Source organism: Saccopteryx bilineata, chromosome 4 (genome assembly GCF_036850765.1).
Source record: "Saccopteryx bilineata isolate mSacBil1 chromosome 4, mSacBil1_pri_phased_curated, whole genome shotgun sequence".
Taxonomy (NCBI): domain Eukaryota; kingdom Metazoa; phylum Chordata; class Mammalia; order Chiroptera; family Emballonuridae; genus Saccopteryx; species Saccopteryx bilineata.
In genome coordinates, this window is record NC_089493.1 from 156,921,824 (window position 1) to 156,931,440 (window position 9,617).

Below are 9,617 nucleotides of genomic sequence, written 5' to 3' on the forward strand. Positions count from 1 at the left end.
AATGGAAATGGCACCTCGCCTTTCTGACAGATGTAACAGAGCTACTCAACAGTTTCAGTGTGCAACTTCAAGGAAAAGGGAAGCTCATCTGTGATATGCAATCACATGTAAAAGCATTTGAAGTAAAATTAGGCCTCCTTGTTAAACAAGTGAAGGAGGAAAATTTCTGCCATCTCCCCTTAACTCAAAATCTGTTAGCGGAAAAACCCTTGATTGCATTTCCAAAAGAAGTATGTGTGGATTCACTGGAAAAGTTGCAAAAGAAGTTCCAATTTAGATTTAAAGAGCTTCATCTCCATGAACAGGACATTCAGCTTTTCCGTAACCCATTTTCTACTGACATTGAAAATGTGGATTCAATTTGCCAAATGGAACTGGCTGAACTGCAGAATTGTGACTCTCTGAAAGACGCATTCAAGTCAAACAACTTGCCTAATTTCTATGCCTCTCTCTCATCAGAGACATATCCTAATATCAGGAACCATGCTCTTAAAATGTCAACAATTTTTGGCAGCACTTATGTCTGCAAACAGACATTTTCTAGGATGAAAAATTTAAAATGTCCAACCGGATCTAGACTAACCAATGAACACTTGCATCATTTGTTGCGGCTAGCAGTGACAAATATGGAACCGGACATTGACTATCTGATTAGCCAAAAGCAAGCCCATAGTTCCCATTGAAATGTTAGTAAGTTTGTTGATTAAAATTTACTTGTTCTTTATTTTAAATATGTATTTGTTCCTGTTTTGTTTTTTTACTTTAAAATAAGATGTGTGCGGTGTGCATAGAGATTTTCATAGTTTTTTTAGTCCGGCCCTCCAATGGTCTGAGGGCCAGTGAACTGGCCCCCTGTGTAAAAAGTTTGGGGACCCCTGGTCTATAGTTAGTAGAAGGACTTAGGGTGGGGCCAGGTCGTGCTCACATCCCAGCTCTGTCCCCCACTCCCTGTGCGACATTGGGAAGATGGCCTGATTCTGTGCCTGTTGCTTCAGCTGTACCATGGGGGAGATACTTGTCTCAATCTTGGAAGACTGGAACAGACTGGTCTTTGAAATGTTTTTTTTTTTATACAAATATGTTTCACTACTAACTCTAAGTGCTCTGCCATATCACCAGATCCAGCTCATCCATAAGAGCCAAGGTAGAATTTCCAAGAATTCTTAACACACCGTGTACTTTAAAAAAAATTTTTTTATTGAGGGAAGGGGTGTTACTAAGTAATAGGTTTTCATCTTGGGTGTCATCCGGGGACCAGAAGCTCCTGCCAGAACTCTGGCCTATTACTGCACCTTCAGGTCAGCACCAACAAAATGGATTTCTCCTGGGCTGCTGCCTTCTCTCCACCTAACTCAATTGTACTTTTCCTGACTCAGTTTTAAATTCAGGCCTCCCACAAGCATACAGGCGTGACTAAACCTACACTACTGTGGGAACCCCAGCATCAGGGAGTCTAGAAAATGGGTTTTTAGTTTTCCCATCTCTATAGTATATAGGAAGGCATACTTGAGACAGGTCTGGGTAGATGTCCAAAGTATCACATCTGCCACATTACTGCCCCTGACGTATTGATCATAAACTCTCTGTAGCCATCAATGTCCCAATATCATTCATCTTTTCTTGTTTGATGCTGGGCATGTTCTCTAGGCATGAACAGATGCAAAATGAAACACAGAAACAGGCTAGAAGGAGGGCGTTCTCAGCTCCATTTTACTCAAGGCAGCTCCTAGAGCCACGGTTTCATGAGGATTTTGGAGTTCCTGTGACATGAAGCCAACACCACTGCAAGCATCCACAAGACAAGGCCCCAAGGATTCTGCCTGGCTTCAGGAGACCTAGGTTTCAAGGCTCCTCCAAGAGCTGAGAAATCACCCACTCCCATTCATTCATTCACTCAGCCAGAAAACATTTACTAAATGCTTGCTGGGTGCCAAGTGTGGTACCAGTTCCTTCCCTGTACTTGTTAACCATTTTCTTTTTTCTTTCTTTTTTTTTTTTTTTTTTTTGTATTTTTCCAAAGCTGGAAACAGGAAGACAGTCAGACAGACTCCCACATGCACCCGACCGGGATCCACCCGGCATGCCCACCAGAGAGGGATGCTCTGCCCATCTTGGGGTGTCACTCTGCTGCAATCAGAGCCATTCTAGCACCTGAGGCAGAGGCCATGGAGCCATCCTCAGCACCCGGGCAAATTTTGCTCCAGTAGAGCCTTGGCTGCAGGAGGGGAAGAGAGAGACAGAGAGGAAGGAGAGGGGGAGGGGTGGAGAAGCAGATTGGCGCCTCTCCTGTGTGCCCTGGCTGGGAATCGAACCCGGAACTCCTGCACACCAGGCCGATGCTCTACCACTGAGCCAACCGGCCAGGGCCTGTTAACCATTTTCTTACCAGCAAGAGCAGGCCAATGATTTCAACCTCTGCTAAAGTGGAGCCGGAGGGGAACACACGGAGATTCCTACTCTACCCTAGGAGAGGGGCTTTCCTGAGATTCCTACTCTACCCTAGGAGAGGGGTTTTCCTGAGCCCTTTACTTTCTGCATGGGCTCTCTACAGTCTAAGCAGTGTGGCCTTTTCCATTCCTGACAACTAGCCCAGACACAGTGGTGGACAGAGGTCCTCTTTCTTTTTCTTTCTTTTTCTTTCTTTCTTTCTTTTTTTTTTTTTTTTTTTTTTTTGTATATTTCTGAAGTGAGAAGCGGGGAGGCGGAGAGACAGACTCTTGCATGCACCCAACCAGGATCCACCTGGCATGCCCACCTGGGGGCGATGCTTTGCCCATCTGGGACATTGTTTTGCTGCAACCCGAGCCATTCTAGCCCCTGAGGTGGAAGCCATGGAGCCATCCTCAATACCCAGGCCAACTTTGCTCCCATTGGAGCCTTGGCTGCAGGAGGGGAAGAAAAAGACAGAGAGAAAGGAAAGGGGGAAGGGTGGAGAAGCAAATAGGCACTTCTGTGTGCCCTGGCCAGGAACTGAACCCAGGACTTCCACATGCTGGACCAACATTCCACCACTGAGCTAGCTGCCCAAGGCAACAGAGGTCCCCTTTCTAGCCATCTGTGAATCAATACACTATACTTCACATGTCATCAGTCATGCATGTATAGAACTCAATGCTGGCCCTGTCCCCAGACAGGTCTTAGTCATCCCTCAGGGCCCAACTGAAATCTCACTTCCTCAAGCTTTCCCCTGGCCACCCAGTTTTATGCTCAGTGTGTTTCTCTTCTGCAACACTCATTTCAGATGAAATGACTTGCATCGTCCTCACAAGACTTAAGTTTCATGAAGGCAGGCACCGAGCCTATTTGGTTTACCTTTATATCTGCAGCACCTAGTTTGGGGACTGACATATAACAAATGCTTGTTAAATGTTTGCTGAATAAATGTTGAGCCCACTAACTTTCATCCTCAGATACTATGTATATACTATTGGTAATAATTCCCTACATAGTTCAGTGGCTTACCAAACACCTTTATGGGTGACTTTCCCAACTTTGGGGAAAAGAGCAGGGCAATAATGTCATTCTCCCAACTTTTCAGAAAATGAAACACCATCCATGAAGTAACTGACTTATCTAAGGTGGTAGAACCAGCATTAGAGTTCAAATGCATACCTGCATTAAAATTCTAACTGTAAACCTTGGGTCATATACTACCTGTTAACCAGATGCTCTGGCAGTCCAGTGAAATACTGGTAGCTAGTGGAAGAGAGAGGAGCAAAAGCCCTCTGATGACCTAGTGTCTGCTTGTTACCTAAACGGGGTTGCTGTGTGCAGCGAGCCCAGCGAAGCCTTATCTTCTGGAGAGGAGGGAGAGAAGGGCTATGACAGGACACCTGCTCACACTATTGTATCATACATGCGCATACTCACATCTGGAAATCAACACCAAGGCATACATACATATAAACACACAGAATGAACTACTGCACAAACAGGTGCCCAAGGCATCATGCACATACAGACTGGTACATGGTTATGCATACTGGTACGCACATTTAAACATGTACCCAATGCACAGATATCAAGCCACTACTGTGGACACTAGCAGCCGAAGTACACTTCAGGTGCATACCAAGGAGCAGTAGTGGATTTGTGCATGTACGTGTGCATACATAAGCCCTGATGTATATTTGCATACACAATTATTACTTTCAAGTATATGCACACTCAGTCCACAGGGAGATGTACTCTGTTGTAAGCTGTCACACCCACACGCACCCTCCCATCCAGCCACATGAATGCTCATGTACAAGCAACAGACACACGTACGCACACCCTTGAAAACGCCTAGGTAACAATCACTTTCACGCACATAAACCTCCAAATACACTGGCAGGCTCTACACAGGGAAAGATGCATGGATACATCCAAGTTCTCACCAGCGCTGAAAGTTTCTCCAAACAGACTCCTAAGGAGGAGCGCCGCACAGCAGGCGGGCCCGCCTGACGGGCGGAGAGGGAGGGGCGCTCAGGCTGGTGATGGGATGGGAAAAGTATGCCTGGGGCTGGCGTCAGGCGTCGGGAGGGGGGCTGTCGCCGCAGGAGGCGGGGATGCGGAGCACCGCCGACAGCTTTGTCGCTCCAGAGGCTCCTGAACGTGGCAGGCGGGCGGCAGCGAGGGTAAGTGGCCGCGGGCGGTCCGGGGAAAGTGCAGGCAGAGAAGGGGAGAAGACGCGGTGCTGGGGAGGAGTAGCGAGTAGGAGTCCGTGGGAGGGGAGGACTGCGAGCACCCCCTCTTTGCAGGCCGGACAGTGCACGGATTCCTACCTCTTGACATCGGCCCTCTGAATTCTATATAATATGAATGAACATTTATTGAGCGCTTACTGTATGCCAGGGTCTGTGCTCCGTGGTTTTCCTGTTGTTAGTAATATCTCTTGTGCGGGGCCCTGTGAGCCTAGCTGCAACTGTGATTTCGTTTCCATGACAACAGTTTATCCTTATCTGCAAAAGAGCAACCAGGCTCAGAGATGTTACTGACTCCTCGCTCAGGATGGAACAGCTAGTTACTGGTGGTAAAGGGATTTGAACCCTGGTGAGGCTAAGTCCAGTACCTGAGCTAACAATCATAGTTAACATTTATCGAGAGCATTATCTCATTTAACCTTTACAACATTCGTTTAATTAAATATATTATATAGAGCAGCAAACTGAACTTAAAAGATACTAAAGGGCTAGCTGAGATTTGCACCCAATTCTTCACAACTCTCTTCACTCTCCATCCTCCCCCAAACCTAGTTCTTATCTCTCCATCCCCACTGCCCCGCCCAGTCCAGGACTGGGTCTCTCAGCTCAGTGTTGCAGTGGCCCCAGTGGTCTCCCAGCCCAGGCCCCTCCCCTCACACCATGAGTCCTTTGCACAACCTCAGTGTGATCCTTGTCTCTTGCCTAGAGCCCTCTCCTTAGACTGGCCATCTCCCAGAGACCCTGGGTCCCTGCCACGCTGAACCAGCAGCAATAGAGCAGCAACAGTGACCTATATAAGTCAACCCATGGCTGAGCTCAGATAGCACTGTTGAAAGTCTGTCCGCTCCCATTCTCCCTTTCTGCACGCCCTCCATTCTAAAACATCCAGTGCACCACAGGCTCTGTGTTTCTTCCCAGGTTTCTGACATACCCGGCCACTGGCAGGAATGCCAGCCTTGCCTGTCTTCCAGTCCTTCGGCCTTTCGGTTACCTTTTGTTTTAAACAACATAAAACAAACAATGTTCATCGTAAGAAATTCAGGCACTTAAAAAAAGTAGAAATTGAAAAGTAAAAGACCATATACTTCCCAATTGTGGAAAGTAACCTCTTTAACAAGATAGTAGGTCCTTTCAAAAATTTCATATGTATTTTTGTGTATCTCTTTTTTGTTGTTGTTTTGTTTTTAACTCAAAGATAACCACACTTCACATTCCACGTGGCAACTGGCCTTTTTCATTTTGTGTATCTTGGCCAGCTTTTCCTACTGGCATATACGGACCTACTTTGTTCTTATAACTGTGTCTCAGTGTGTGCATTGTATGAATGAATCGAGATTTCTTTCCCAAGTCTAGGGTCATCTTTTTTTTTTTTTTAACTTATCAATTGATTTTAGGTAGAGAGGAAGGGAGAGAGAGAGAGAGACAGAAACAGATCTGTTTCTGTATGTGCCTTGATTGGCTATCAAACTGGCAACTTCTGCCTATCAGGACAATTCTCTAACCAACTAAACTAGCAGACCAGGGCATGAAGCTATCCTGCTTCCACCAAATATCCAGCAAATTCCCCCAAGAAGTTACTTCCTTCTTTGCAGATCCCTCCATTCTGCCCCATCTTGCTATTCCTTCTCTCATTTTCACCTGCTGAGTGGGCACAGACGACCAGGCCCTCTTCTCCACAGTCCCAGTCTCTGACGCTTTCTACTCCTGAATGATCACTGTGGGGTAAAGGAGTATATACATTCACAGCTTTCCACACGCCCTCCTCATGTCAAAGGACTGTCAACCTGGCTTTGCTTCAGTGGGATGAACTCCTGTAGAAATGTGCATCAAGTTCTAGTCTATGTTTACTTTTGAAAGGAATTTTATGCTGGATCTTTTTTTTTTTTCAAGAATATAATTCTCCCCTGAATTTGTGCATTTTTGTAAGTGACTTATTTACAGAGCTGCCCTGGTAAGGTTTGTGCCCAAGCAGAGGGACCATGGTAGAGGGACAGGAGCCCTGGGCCCTGAGTCAGCAGGCCTGGGTTTTATCTCAGCTTTGACCCTGAAGGGGAAATGACTTCATCTTTCTGAGTTGTTTTCTCTTTTGCCACATGGGGATGATAGTATCAATCTCTTAGAACTGTGGGGAGATTTAAGGAGAAAATGAACAGCAACACTTAAAACAAGAACATACAACATACACCGAGAACACATACACAGAGAATCCCCCTTTCCTCTAGATCAGGGGTGGCAAATTCACATGCCCATGGGGTTGTGCATTTTAATCTCTCCCTCTTTTCGCATGTCATTGTATCAGAATAACGTTACTGTTACTGAGAGTTTCCTGAGGGCTGGTTACTGCATTCTCTCATTTAATATTCATAGTTGCTCTATAAGGGAGGTGCAGACAAGCAAATCACTCAGGGAGACATTCCTAAAGACGTCATATTATTCAATCTGGTGTAATTCAACACTCACCTGCCAAAAAGATGGCAGTATTTCTTTTGCCAATTAGCATGGGGCTGGTGCTGGCTATAGCATAAACACAGTCTGCAATTTACAGTTCGTGTTGCCTTGCAAGGTTCTTGACAAACTTTCACACATAAAGTGAAACCATAAATATGTTTACATCATGTTATTTCAAATGCAAGTCATTCAAATATGACCATACTGTATTTTTCTCCCATTTTACAGACAAGGAAACTGAGGCTCAGAGATAACAGGATGAATAGCTAGAAATTGATTCTCAACTATGCCTTAACCACCAGACCAGCTCTGTTCTTCTTGACGGCCAGTCCTATGTCAGATCTTTAGCATTATTCTGAATGTCTGTCAGGGCCTGACTGGAAGTGACTCCATGGAGACCAGCAAGCCCAGAGAAGTCAAGCAAAAAAACCCAGGCTTTTCTCCTCAACCCTTCAGAGTTCAGACTTTTATCCTGTCCTTCAGTTCCCAGATCATCAAGTATGCTCCCTCGGTGCTATTCCAAGCAATCACCTGGCCCCAGATTTCCTTCCCTGCCTTCAGTGTGGTCCTGGCTGCCCTTTGAGAGAGAGCATGTTGCAGAGAGGAAGGAGGAGCACGCTTATTGTCTCTCTCAGTCACACGGGTGTGCCCGGCTGGATCCTCTCTATAACCAGACCATGTGCCCTAGAAGAGGGGCAACCACGTCTTTGCATCCCCGTTCCTGGCCTCAAAGGCAGAAAAAATAGGTGACACCATTTATTGGGCATCCTCACCAAGCCATAGTACCAAGCACCAGCATACATGATGTCCCATCAGTATGGCTCTAAAGATATTTATTACATGATCCTGGTAATGTTTTCTTTTTGCAGTTTCCAGAGAAGTAGTGAGGTTTAATGAAAATGGTATGTCTAAAATGAAAACATATGACATGAATATATATTGGGTACCTTGGTTGTTTTAATCTTTTTATTTCCTTTGTGTGATCATTATTTTATATCAATGAAAATTCTCTAGAAATGTTCTGCCTTCTAATAAAATTAACTTCACAATGACATACTTGTGTGAATAACTTAATAACTTTAGAACTTATGGGCTCATTACAAGTAAGAAAGATGAAAAAGGTTCAGTTAAGATTTGTTACATTGTCTTAACTATTTTTAAAGTGTTAAATAATCAAATAATCAGTAGAGAGAGAGGGAGGGGCACAAAGAAAACTAGATAGAAGGTGACAGAGGACAATCTGACTTTGGGTGATGGGTATGCAACATAATTGAATGACAAGATAACCTGGACATGTTATCTTTGAATATATGTATCCTGATTTATTGATGTTGCCCCATTAAAAAAATAAAATAAAATAAATAATAATCAGTAGAATTAGTAGAATAAAATAATTTTTTTTTTTTTCTGTCATGATACAGAATTCTCCAAAACACCAGTGGAGAGAAGAGGAACCAAATTCTCAGATGGTAATGGATATTTGCCTTCTCTGGGGGTATATCAATTTTTTTAATTTCTGTTAGCTAAGTATAATGATATAACTATTACTGGTTATATGTTATATTAATACATAATTAATGATAATAGCTTTAACAAACACAAATAAATATGGGTGTGGTTAAAGAAAATTACAAGGAAAACAACTAAATGCTATCCTTTTTTTCTTACTGTGTTTTTCCCTCCTTTCAGGAAAAAGATCATAATAGTGAAGATGAGGATGAAGATAAATATGCCGATGATATTGATATGCCTGGACTGAACTTTGACTCTAAGAGACAAATTATTGTTCGAAATCTCAGGATTCAAGAAGATATTGCAAAAGTAAGCCTGGCCAACTTAATGTACACATTCAAAAAATATTTATCTTCCCAGCCTAAATTTTACCTACTTATCTGGTATCTGGCATTATATGGGTAATACAGTCAGTCATTCCAAAATTAGGTATCATTCTGGTTTTTTCTCTTCACCTGTGCCCCAGAATGCATTCACACGTGGACTTGATTGTGATCAACTTCTAGTCTGCTAAAATTCTTTTTTTGGAAGTAAACAGTAAACATTAATGCAATCTTGAAACATTTTTCTCTTCTAGTAATCGCGAAATTTAGATCCAAATTCTGCTTACTATAATCCCAAAACGAGAGTGATGAGAGAGAATCTCTATGCCAATGCAGGAAAGAATCCCAATGAGTAAGTATCAAGCTAAATTACAAATTTTATGATTGGGGTTGGGAGGACTCAACTATGCATGTCCTCTGAACATCAAGAATAGCCCTGCTAACTTTTGAGGAAGAAGAGTTTTAGAGGTGAAGCAGTTAAGGAAAACCCTAAAGAGATATGAGAAACAGAGAAAGGACATCAAGACCTGAAGGAGCAGTTCCCCAGGATTTGTCTGGATGCCAGAAAGGGTCAGGGAGCTCAGTTCCCTCTCAGGAAGAGCCAGGCACAGTAAAGCAAACATATCCTTCCTGCTCCTGAGAACAAGTA

General features: G+C 43.8%; 1 pseudogene; it reads left to right on the plus strand.

Annotated features, from left to right (window-relative positions):
• Positions 1 to 9,324, plus strand: part of LOC136335859 (pre-mRNA-splicing factor SLU7-like) — a 44,637-nt pseudogene extending 35,313 nt beyond the window's left edge.
• The last annotated feature ends 293 nt before the right edge of the window (positions 9,325 to 9,617 follow it).